Here is a 13,280-nt window from a genome sequence, read left to right on the forward strand (position 1 = left end):
AAAACTCAGCCTAAATATGTCGGGTTTGTGTGTTAAACGTGTAAATGAAACAAAACACAACTCCAGGGCTGTTTTTTTTTTTTTTTTTTTTTTAATAATGAGGAAACAACATAACATGGATCAGAAAAGAGCGTGATATGAGCCCTTTAAATTCTTGGACTGCATACGTCTTGTAATACTGAAATACATATATATATGGAAAACAATTCGTGCATATAACAGCAACAAAACACTACAATTACACAATGAGTCACCCTCTGCCCTGCTATGAGGAATGAGGCAGTTCAGATGAGGTTCAAATCAATAGCTGCTACTTCTGAAGGTAGCCATGGAGGCAATTTGAGCATAATCTTACCGCTGTGTTTTCTATCTACAATCGGAAGACTGACAGTAATTTTCTGCTCGAAAATTTGTGAGTGTTTTTTATGTGACTGTCTATATTTTAAAGAAGGTATATTATGATAAGAACCGAGTTTTTCAGACAGTAAAAAAAAATTATTCTAATGAAATGCAGACACTACACAGTGGATTTCGTTTGACCTCAAAAGCTGCTTACACAATATATCTGTATATATTATATAAGCAAAAACATACTTCTGAATTTGGCCTGTTTTCCAGACATGGAAAGAAAATTAAATTAGAAAAAACAATCAGTCAATCAATAACTTTATTAATTCCAAAGGGCAATTCAGTTCGCACATCTCTGGTCGCGCACAATCTATAAATAATAAAAGAAAAAGAAAGACAGACACCATACATTCAAACCACAGTGCATCAGGGACACAGTGGCAAATTCACTTTCCATTTAACAAATGTTGGATGTCCTGGAAAATATTCTGGAAATGTCTGGAGACAGAAAAAAATAACAAAATGCAGGAAATCACACCTATTTTGTCGGGGTGTAACGGTATGTGTATTCGTGTCAAACTGTTTTGGTATAAGGCGTTCGGTTCAGTGCAGAGCTGTGCACGAGTGAGTCTGCACAATTTGTGTGCTGCCTTGACTACGTCCAGGAACGGAATCTCCCCCTATGCCCCCCATACCCGCGACCTCTGTCCCTAGCGAAAGAGTATTTTCAACTGTTGTGGACATTGTAACTGCCAGCGAATCTGCACTTACTACAGACAATGTGGGTCAATTGTTTTTTCTGGCCAAAAATGTGAAGATTAAGTAAAACTTCATCCCAGAACTGTCAATGCTGACAACACAAATGGTTTTGTATTTTGTTCCCATACTGTACCAAAAATGAACGGAACCGTGACCTCAAAGCCAAGGTATATGCCAAACCCTGATTTTTATGTAGCGTTTCTTCTTTCAGGAAAACTCCCAAAGCCCCTCTCAAGTTTTCATTTGGCCTGCTGGATAGACCTTATTGCCACATACAGTAGGTGCACCTTTATTTTCCTGTGTTAAAGTACAACACTAGACTCAAGTAACATTCAAATGAGGAGAATGAGTCATGAACACTTCGTTACTTGTTAATTCTAAGTGAATATGATATTTTACATGTGTTCTTCATTAACTTTGAGTTCCACCAGAAAATACTTTTGGGTCATACTTGGTGTGTAATTCATTCAGTCATTGTGGACTTCATGAATAGACTGAGGCTTCACCTTTCATTAAAAAAAACTAAAAAGGAGGTGATCAGTTTGAAGACACCATGATGTACTGGAAAATGATTTCAAGCTAAGTGAATGGTTTTAACTATATTTTCCAGTAGATGATGGGCCACCTCCAGAAAGTGAACTTTTAAGCAGTGGTAGAACGTAATGAAGTAAAAGTAGTAAAGTACTGTACTTAAGCATACATTGTAGGTGTTTGTACTTTACTGGAGTAGATTTTAAGTGGATACTTTTTTACTTTTACTTCTCTACATTTGAGAGCATGTATCTGTGCTTTCAACTCCACCACATTTTTTAACAGGCCTGTAAAGTAAAAGTATATATTTTTTTATTATAATTTGAGATCTGCTGAAAAGGCTGAGGGGTGTATTTTTAAAATGTTCATAATTTGAGAAAACAAAACTATACAAATAAAAACAGCTATAGGGAAAAAAAAGATTAATTAGTTTTTGTTGAACAGAATTCCGCACAAATCTGTACCAAACCCACATTTTTGAGCGTTTTGAAGCGTTATAAGACCTCAACATCAGTGTGAAATACTTTTACTTTTTACTTTTCTTTAAGAACATTTTTAATACTTTTACTTAAGTAGATTTTTTTCATGTGATACTTTTACTTTTCATTGAGTATCTGTACTTTTACTTAAGTTACAACATGGAGTACTTCTTCCACTGCTTCCTTTGAGATGAATATAAACAGTAACATAACACGGTTGAAACTCATACAGGTCCATGTTGCATAATGTGTCCCTTTTAAAGTTCCAAATGGGATCACGTCTTCCACCACAGTGCGCAGACAAAAGATAGACAAAATATCCAGCGTGTTGGGTACAGGTCGGGTAGGCGGGGGGGTTAGCCGTATCATAGCAACAAGGAGACATCTGACGATCAGCAGTCTGCTTCTGTCTGTAAACATGAGAGAGGAGACAGGTAGGAGAGGAGCTGGTGGGGGTGAGACTTCTGAGGGGGAGCGCTGTAGGACCCGAGCCTGAGTCAGGGCTGAGGCGTGGGGGTGGAGGAGGGAGTAGAGGAGGAGGAATGTGTAATAAAAGTTTGGTAAAAATAAAAATAGAAGAATTAGAAGCGTGTGGAGAAGGTCATGGGCACCGCTAGGCAATAATCTGATGAATCTGATGATAATTTTGCCATCTGTTAGAAATGTGCAAAAGTGTGTGGTGAGAAAGCAAAGGTTTTCTTCTACTAAAGGACTAAACTCCACTGGCTGCCTTCAAGTGCTGTGCTTTTTTCTAAAAGTCCCAAAGGCAATAGCTTTAAAGTCAAGTTCCTGTCTGTGGGGCTGAAACGCCCTCTGGGTGGGGGCTGAAACATCTTGATCACAAAAATAGTGTCCAGATGACCAGATATGCACTGTCTCAGTAGCTTTTCAAAAGGCTTCAGAGGTCCACTTTGCGTTCAGTCTCATACGGGGTTTTAGCAAGTTTTTTTCTATAGCCACAGCTGCCCTGGGGCAAACATGCAACAACAACCCCTCTGACCACCAGCACTCACACACTGCACATGTGGAACCAGCAGAGGTACACATGGACACGTATTCATGCCAAACCATTTCGGTATGGGACGTTTGGTTCGGTGCAGGGCTGTGCACAAGTGAGTTTGTACAATTTGTGTGTGTTTATATTCCCCCACAACATGTGCAGCTACACAGAAGGCTCGGTTCATTAATATTCACGAGGGAACTCGTCCGTGATTGAGGTGGCAGCATTTCCCACAGTGCTTTATAGTTAGGGCGGCTGCCTTGACAACAATTTCTGCCTTTTGCCAGCAAGAAATCTCCACTCCATCCCCCCACTCCATTTTTTTTCTGGCCAAAAATCTGAAGACTGAGCAAAAGTTTATGCTGGAACTGTTTGTGCTGCACTTTACTTTTTTTTTTTTTTTACTTTTGTTTACTGTTTACAAGGAATTTATTATTATTATTATTATTATTATTTTATATAATAATTCATACATTTGTTGCTTATTTGAGAATATTTAAATTAAACGTATTAGAATTACCAAGCATCACTTTGCATTTATTTTATTTTCTCGTTTATATAATGATAAAAAAATATAATAATATATATATATATATATATATATATATATATATATATATATATATATATATATATATATATAATAGATAGATAGATAGATAGATAGATAGATATAGATATATATATATAGTTTAATTGGTTTAATAAAAACACAAATAAGCAACAAGCAAATGGTTTTGTATTTTGTTTCCACACTGTACCAAAAATGAACGGGACCATGACCTCAAAACAGAGGTACGTACCAAACCGTGATTTTTGTGTTTAACCCCTAGTAACCAGTGGTTTGCAATGTTGATCAGATTCCTTAGAAAAAGAAAAGGAAACATACAGCAGAAGAACCAACTTATAAGAAGTAAAAAATTCTTTATGTGAATACTTTTTTTTTTTTTTTTACAGAGCCTCATTTCACATACAGGCAATGCCACAGTCTGATCTGGGACACCAGAAGAACAGACCACATGCTCTGGTTTATCTGTTTTACAACCACTTTCTATAAATTACACACATTTTTCACACAGAAAAAGTTACTATACCAGACCAAGTAACATAGTTAGTTATACAGGTTGAAGTTGCACAAGTTGCAGCATAAATAAACACACTGCAGTGCTGGAATGTATTTTCATGTCTATTTTTACCTCATGCAGTTGAATGCCTCTCCTCCACCACCTCAGACGTAGTTCGTGAGTTTACATTCTTAATCTTTTTGATAAATCAGTTTAAATTGGACAGTCTTCAGTTTTTCCTGGCGTGCATGTAAACATACAACTGTGTGAGGTGCTGTTGTGTGAACTCAGGTGTTATTGAGAAGAGATGGAGGCAGGTGTTGTATAACTCTCTTGTGTTTCCATTGAGAAGTTTCTTTCAATGACACGTTTTATTTTTGACTCAAACACTATGGAAAAAGTCAATGTCACTTTGGAAAGCTGTAAAAATACTCACACAGTCAGAAGGCCTTCAGAGCTCATTGTGTACAAATACCTGCACTGTTCATTTTATTATTATCAATTTATCTCCGTAAAGTCTACAAGTAAAGTTGTATCCTCCACTGTGGTCAGGAACAACATGAATAACACAGGAACATGCACTACAATTATATATTTTGTACATCTGTATATTTGTTATATATACTGATACTTTGCAGTGACATCATGCTGGGGGTTTTCTACATGATTAGCTTGATGGATGATGTTCAGTAGTTACCTTGGTGATGCAATGCACACATCAGCAAACACAGACAAAAAAGATAGTCAATTAAAGCCACTAGAAGCATTGAACGGCATGCACGCCCCTCTCACGCGACCGCCCCTGCACGCTATTGTTCCTTCCCAGGCCCACAGATCCTCCATTAGAAAAATTACACTGTACACCATTAAATGTTTTCTTTTTTTTTTTTTTTTTTTTTTTTGCACCCCTGCTGGCTAATGTTAAAACTTTCCCGTGACTGTAATATATTTTTGCTTCTAGTCGTTTATAGATTATAATCCCGAAATCTGGTCCAAATCCAAGTACTGTTGATGTGTAAGATATTTTAAAATGTTTTTCGGGGGAATCTTTGGATGTTTTTTTCCTAATACTCACGCATAGAATTGAATTCCCAAATATAGTACAAATCTGATTGTTGACGTTTCATGTCTATGGTAGGGGGCGCTATAGTGTTCAATTTTCATATGTTTTATAGTGTATTATATTCAGGCCAAGATCATGCATAGATGCATCAAGAATCTTGGACTTACAGTCATTGCGCAATGCATACAGGGAAGGATTTTCCAAAAATGTGAGCATCAAACCGCCATGTTTGTTTTCCCAGTGGGATGCGTCTATTGACAAAGTCGATCTTTTCTAGTCTTTTGAACTATTTCGCTTTTGTTTCTGGTTCTGATATTGTCATATTTTAGTTTTGGAATTTGGACATCGTAATTGTGTGGTTGTTGGATCCTAACAGCTGAAAACGGCTCGAGAAATTTGTTTGCGAACTCCATAACAGCAAAAGGGAATCAGATCTGTGTAACTGCAAACCTCCGTTCAAACTGTTTCCCTTTCCAGCGGAACTGAAAAATAGTGAAAGGTGAAGGCGATGGGCAGGATTGATCCACAGGAAGGACGATAAAGGAAACTTTGACTGCCTAAATCATCCCGAGTTTGCAGTGAACATTTTGTATGTGAAATAGTCTCTGGAGAAGGGTGGCCCATATGTGTGAAAGGAAGAATGCTCCATCATCACATCACCGCTCGACCAGTAATTAAGTAATATTTATTGTGGGTACTTTTACTTACTACTAGTGTGAAAAGTCTGGTTATGTTTATTTACTGTACTCTTACCCCAACAAAAAACGACTGTGCGCCCCACAATCCAGAGCGCCCTATACACGAATCCACGCAAACGCACGGCGAAACACACCCTCAGCCACACTCATCACTCCACACCGACGAGGAACGGAACGGAGGAACGAACCAAAAAAGTGAGTCCAACTTGCCACTTCTAGACACAACTGAACAACTGAGTCACTGTGAACGCCTCATTTAAAGTCCAGGGCGGTTTATGGTAAATGGTCACATTTTTCTACAGTGCTTTTCCACCTTCAAGGCACTCAAAGTGCTTTACAACAAGGAACCACTCACCCATTCACACACCAGTGTACGCAGACACTGTGGGCAAGGTGGGTTAAGTGTCTTGCCCAAGGACACAATGGCAGCATTCATCTGTGGGAGCTGGAATTACACCAGCCAACCTGTGGGTCAGTGGATCTGACCACTCAACCTATAATGTTTATGTCGAGAGCTGGGTTCAAACCGCCAACCTTCAGATCAGTGGACGAATGCTCTACCAACTGAGCTACTACCGCCCCAATTTATTTGTGAAAAAAAGTTTGAAAACAGACCATTTAATGACAGTGCGTCTCATAATCCAGAGCACCTAATAGTGCGGAAAAAATGGTTCTACTGTATTAAGATTTGAGCTGTGGAGGGTTGACTCATTATAGACACAAACAAACTACTTAAGAGTTGCTTCTGCTTTATGGTTTTGTTTCAGTATTACCTTTTATCTTGTTCAGGATAAAAAACAAAATGGCAGGTACAAGAGTTTCCTCCTCAAAGTGCCTGGAGGGACAATGTCTCTTGGCTGGCCTGGGAACGCCTCAGGGTCCCCCCAGACGAGCTGGAAGAAGTGTCTGGGGTGAAGGAAATCTGGGAGTCCTTTCTTAGACTGCTGCCCCTTCAAAGTGGAGGAAAATGGATGGGTGGAGTATCGTTTATCATCCATATTTACTTCAGCGATGTATCACACTTCAAAATGTGCTATCCTGACAGGCCTATCTGCTGTCCGCTTTCTGATCTCCACAGACAACATCAGTGAATGGTCAAAGCAGCGGCATCTTCATGGAGACCAGCAGGTGGTGACATAGCGGTGTCCTTAAAGTCATTTTGATTGATATTGTGCTTTAATGAGGTCATAGAAAAATCATCTACACGTGTGATAGATTAATAAAATGAAGCATAATATGTCTTCTTAAAACGTCTCCTGGATCAGTCTGGACCATCTGTTTTTCTTTTCAAAACAGCATTCATAATTCATTTCATTTGTTTTGCACATAACCACCCAGGAACCACAGCGATTACACCTACAATGGAGAGTGGACAGCTGTCAGGTCATCTCAAACCATTTTCCACCCACAGCATCAAATATTCAGTCAATGATAGAAAAATACCGTTGTTTAGTCGGAGAGGTGACGAGGAAACCGTCGTCTGAAGGTCACGCAGAGACCGGCTCGTGGTCCGACAGCTGTGCAGGTGTCGGAATTTCATAGGTGATGGAGAAGGTGTGAAGGGGATTCCTGGAGGGCCCGGTCCCTGTGCCCGAGTTAACGTCACAATCGCTCAGGCAGAAAGGCAATTAAGGCTCCTGGCTATGGTTACGCAGTGGAAAGTGACAGAGCCGTGAATAATTGAACACAAAACAGTGCATCGAGAATGGTGTGTGTATGTGTGTGTGTGTGTGTGTGTGTGTGTGTGTGTGTGTGTGTGTGTGTGTGTGTACATGTTGGGATGCTTTCCATGCTTCCTGTGGACAATACATTGACTTGAGGGATTTATTTCCTGGGGCCAGTATTTCAAAACCTTGAATCCAGATCAAAATGATCCAGATTTTCACATCCCTGTACTCTGGTACTTGGATCACAGGTTTCTATCCTGTTATTCCAACATTTTGCTGGATTGGATCTAAATTGTCTCGATCCTCTTGGAAAATATATAAAATATATCTAATATGAGCTCTCAAAAAACAACAACTTTGTACAAATAAAAGTTGAAACGCTTCTGGGCAATTACAACTAGTTAAGAGTCTTGTTACGTCACTTTTTATGACCAATAAGGATATCAGCTCAGTCAATATATGGAAGCTGATATATGATCCAGCAAACTTTTCAGTATCTGTGTCGATATCATTGCTTAAAGAGATGATACAAAGCAGTGTAGAGTCGCAGAGAAGTGAAGAGAGTATAATTCAGAGAAAAAGAAATCCAGACCCAGACCCTGGAGCGTGGAGACACAGTTGGCCTGGGCAGGGTTCCTGCAGGTTTCTTCTAGTTAAATTCAAGTCTTTTTAAGACCATTTATATAAAAACTTAATACCTATTTCATGGCCTATTTCATAGACCTACCGGCAAAGAAAAACAAAATGCTTGAATTTTGTTCATTTATTTCTCAAACAAATGTGAAAATGTGGGATGTGTAAAGGATGATGGAAGAATGATGTAACCTCATTGCAGGATAGTAGTGAGTGCTCACTCTACAACACCACAGCACACACACAGACTCAGACAAGCAGCCAAACAGAGGCGTGAAATATCAAAGAAAGTTCAGCAGACCACAATACACTTCGACTAAAATAGTACAGTACCCCAGCCGCCACACACTACAGGATTTTTCAGTCTTAAACAATTTTTAAACATACACCACAGACACGAGGAGAATCTTATCTTAGATTTAAAATTTCCGATCACAAAGACTGCAGGGATATGACTGTGGAGCACAAGATATAAACAGGCATGAAAACTGGTCAGAGGTGAAAAAGGTGAGAAGGGTGTGCAAGGGGCGACATGGTCTCTGGTGTGTGTGTATTTTTCGATTAATCCACTAATCTATTTACTTTCTTTTTTTTTTTTTTGATTAATCACTTAATTAAATTATAACTTTTCTTGACTTTTTATAGAGCAATTTGTTCAAAATTTTTGAAAGGATTCAACGAATAAAAACAACATATATAGTCCTCAGTGCGCCCGTGCAGACCGTGGTGCCCATTCTGCTTAGCTTGTTGGTTGTGGCGCTGTAGCACGTGATCTTCAGTGACGTGTTCACAGTATTTTGACCTGGGGCTCAACCAAGTAATGATGGTTGACAAATTAAACTTCTGAGGAGAAATGTGATATGGATAAGTTATGTACTGCACAAATTTTAAGACCCAGATATACATTTTTTGGAATTTTTAAGGTATTATTTCTAAATTCATAACTTCAATGCTTTTAAGACACTGTGGGGACCCTGCTGGAGTCTGTGTGCTCTTATACAGCTCAACATCATTCTAAAGCTGGTTAAGAGAGGTTATTTTCTGTAAATGTGTCTTTTTTAGCATCTACCTGCTCAAATCAGTATCTAGATTCAATACTAGGTTTAATGTCGATTAGTATTTGATTTTCAATACTTTTAAAAACGTTAAATGGCATTTACAGATGATAGTCCCCACAATGTGCTGATTGTTTGTATATGTGTCAGAGAGAGAGAGAGAGAGAGAGAGAGAGAGAGAGAGAGAGAGAGAGAGAGAGAGGGATGAGGGGGTCAGAGCAGCGTTAGAATTGAAGTCAGTGTGAATACAATTGTTCAGGTGGTTGTAAGCTCTGGCCTCCCCGGTGGACAGCAGAGCACACGTTATCAGTGAATGTAGGGCACCCAGAGAATAGGAGAAGTGACATGGGAGTGCCGTGTGCAATATGGTGAAGGCTGGTGATTTTATAAGACAGGCTAAAAGCAATTCACTGCTATATAGTTATAATCAGTGACACCCGTGGATCATTATGTTATCATGTGGTTATTCTAAAATGACTTTAAAAAGGGGTATTTTGCTTCTGTGGGGTATTCAAGGTCCCATGTAACGTAAAATTGGCTCTTGTGAGCTTTGGGCCATGTTAGAATATTGTTACCTCGTCGAAAACATACCAAGGCCCCATACACACCAGTACGTATTCGAATCGTTTTCGTTGTGGATGCAGAGTTTATCCACACTAATCCGACTGAAAACGGCTCCAGAGACAGAACGATCTGGTGCCACCAGCTCCCACGAATTCATTTGAGTACAGATCTGATCCGGCACTGAAAACACTGATACACTGATGTAGTTCTATGCACCGTGAAGTAATTCACCGCCAAAATGCTAAGAGGCTAAATTTATATGTCCATTCATATATACGGTCTATGCGTACGACCTGCAGACGTATAATATCTGAAAAGTTTAACATGAACCATCTCCAACACGATAGAAGCACAGAACAGACTCACCATCAGCAGAACATCCCTCTGTCACAGAAAGAACATATTCCACTGAGTCGTGTCCTTTAGTCCAACAGAAGCTGAACCGCATCAGCGCACAATAGTGAGCTGTTTTTTGAGTGCTTAGTTTATGCAAATTAGCCATTTGGTTTTAAGTTTTGTTTCCGTAAAATGTGCGCTAAGCTGTGTGGATAGGGAAGGCTTGCATACACACAAACGACATGTCTGGACCCAAATCGTTTCCAATACAGTGAAACTGTGATTCGTTTCAGTGTAAACGTAGTCCTAGAGTTGTGTTTTGTTTCAGTTCCGCAATATAGGGCACTCTGGATGATAAGGTGCACTGTCATTGAATGGTCTATTTTTGAACTTTTTTAACATATAAACCGCAGCGAACTATAAGGTGCATTAAATGAAACACAACAGTTGGATGGGTCAGTGGGACTTTGTTTGGCGTGTTCACGGTGACTCTCTGCTTTGTTCAGTTATGGCGTGTAGGGAGGGTGCTGTCTGGGACCGCTGGACTTTTGGCGTGTTCTCAGTGACTGAGTTGTTCAGTTGTGTCTAGAAGTGGCACATTGCACTCGCTTTTTTGGTTCATTCATCTTCTTTTCATTCTTCATTCTTTTTCCGTTCCTCATCGGTGTGGAGTGATGAATGTGGCTGCGAGTGTTTTTCGCTGCGTGGTTGCTGTCTGCTCCGTGTGTGTTTGCGTGCGCTGCGGGTGGTGCGGCTTTGTAGTTTACTGAAGTCATGCTGGGACACCTGAGTGGATTCGTGTATAGGGCGCTCTGGATTGTGGGGCGCACAATCATTTTTTGATGGGGTTGGAGGCTTAAGAGCATGCCCTATAGCCCGGAAAATACGGTACACATTTGAGTTACCCTACATTATTAGTCTGTCTAACTCTCCAAAGCTCAAAATACTCTGTTCCATCCAGTGGCATGTAGTTTTCCAGTTAACAGGTTTTTTGTTGTTTTTTTGTGTGGGGTACATGTGAAAATTTTTTGTTTGTAATGTAAATCCTGTTTGTATTTTCGTTCACCTCAGATTCATTGTAATAGCTTTTTTTCTGTAGTGCTGTAGTGCTGCATCCCTTCATGTGAACGTTGAAAAATTGCATACTTGCACTTGAGAAAGCATCAAAAAAGTTATATGTTTTGTTGGAAAAAGATCTCTTTAGGCCACACAAGTTCATACTCGACCATATCGGGAAGGAAATGGCTGTACAATGAGATATTGTTATTGTTTTGTGTTCTATGAATTCTCCTTCAGAGGTGCCACTGGTGTTTTGTGGATGTTTTGTGTACCGTTATATTAATGTTAAAGTTGTAATAGCGCTCAGTGGTTCTGTCTCTGAGCTAGTGCGGAGGAAATGGAAAGAGAAAAAGAAATAAAGAAGCCCCTAAATTTGAAGAACTGTGTGCTCTATAACCCTGGCTTCAAATCTTGGTACCAGGAGTGGGGTCTGTACTTCAACTTTCTTCATGAGTACTGCAAAAATGCCACTTGCGGTTGAATCAGTTAACTTTCAAATGCTTGTGAACCTCCTAACACTGTCTAAGCCTTGCAGGAACTTCCACATGATAGTATTTTTCACGATGCCTGACGTTCTGTCACCAGCTCCTTCCACACTCCCCGGTTCTTCAGCACGGTAGTAGGTGTTCCTTGGTGGTCTCACTTTATACTTGCGTTCCAAATTCTCCACTTTAGCCATGTAGTCTGCTGGCTCTGATTTGTAACGTCTGTCTTTCCTTGGCTCTTCCTGGTGGAAAAGCCTCTTCTGAATCTCAAATGTCTCGTATATCTCCTCCCAAGTAAGACCATGCACGTGGTTCACCAGGTAGACCTCTGTGGTGCTGTTGCATGCGTTGGTGCTCCTGACTCTTCTCAACCCATATTCCTCCGTGAAGTTCTTCAGCTCAAGGTCCCACGGGCATAGTTTCTTGTAAATTATTGTCCCCACATGTCCCTTCAAGAGATCCAGTGTCATTGATGATCATGTCATAATCGTTCTGCCTCTAAAAAGGGTCAGCGTCTCTATAAGTGACCATGCTTTTACCATATCCTGGCATATGGAGCTCATGCAGTCTGTGGTGCCCATGTCCTTCTCTGTCGTAGTTCAACATGTCCACACTTGCCACTCCTCTCTGAGCTACCAACCACTGTGTCATGCCTCCAGCACACTCAAATATTTCTAGGATTCTCTTTGGCATTTTCCGAGTGGCACTTATGAGATGCTCAAGTGTGTAGAACCCCTTGGATAGGACTTCCCCTTCTTTCTTCAAGTCAGACATCCACCATACGGTAAGCATTGAACTCCTCTTTTGTCATCCTGTTCAGCATTCTTTTTGTAAACAATCCATGGACTCTCTTTTCCAGTAATGATCTAATGGTGTATAGTGTTTCCCATCACACAGGCCCTTGATACCCAAACCTCCATTCAAATTATTCCAATTATAGGTCAAGAAGTAGATAGAGGTTGGCCACTCCCTCAACAGGACAGTGTAAAATATCATGCTGCACCGTGATGCAGCGCCACAATTCAGCTTGTCACCTGGGGTAGGATCAGACCAGTCCCCAAAACCATCGCTGTGCAAGTCACTGCTATATCTGTGCTTTCATTCTCCAATTTTACTGGCCAGTCAGAGGCTGCTGCTTTGTTTCAACACGTGCTCCTTCATCACTATGGACTTGTTCCAGCTGGTTTCCCAACCTACATGAAACATCAAACCCCAGATGCTCACTGCCCTCAGGTCCACTATCTCTCCATGTACAGGCCTACAGTTATGCTGGTTCCAAATTAGTCCAATCCAACAAACCCCAGTCAGCGTGTTGGTCACCAGTGTCATCCTCTTCCGACTCCTCCAACCTGGTTGTCATTTTGAAGTTGTTAAAAATTGTGAAACCAGTGGCTCTGGCTTCCATCTTGTACGGTACCATCACCAACGCTATCAGTGCCAAAACAGAGTGTTTCCCTCATTGTCTTGTTTTCATCAGTAGTTGCTTTGCTATCCTGCCTGTCCCTACCAGAACTCTCAGTGCCTTTCCTGACATTGCCA

This window comes from Boleophthalmus pectinirostris, unplaced genomic scaffold, assembly GCF_026225935.1.
Source record: "Boleophthalmus pectinirostris isolate CB_2022bp ecotype Guang Dong unplaced genomic scaffold, ASM2622593v1 HiC_scaffold_22, whole genome shotgun sequence".
In the NCBI taxonomy this organism is placed as follows: domain Eukaryota; kingdom Metazoa; phylum Chordata; class Actinopteri; order Gobiiformes; family Gobiidae; genus Boleophthalmus; species Boleophthalmus pectinirostris.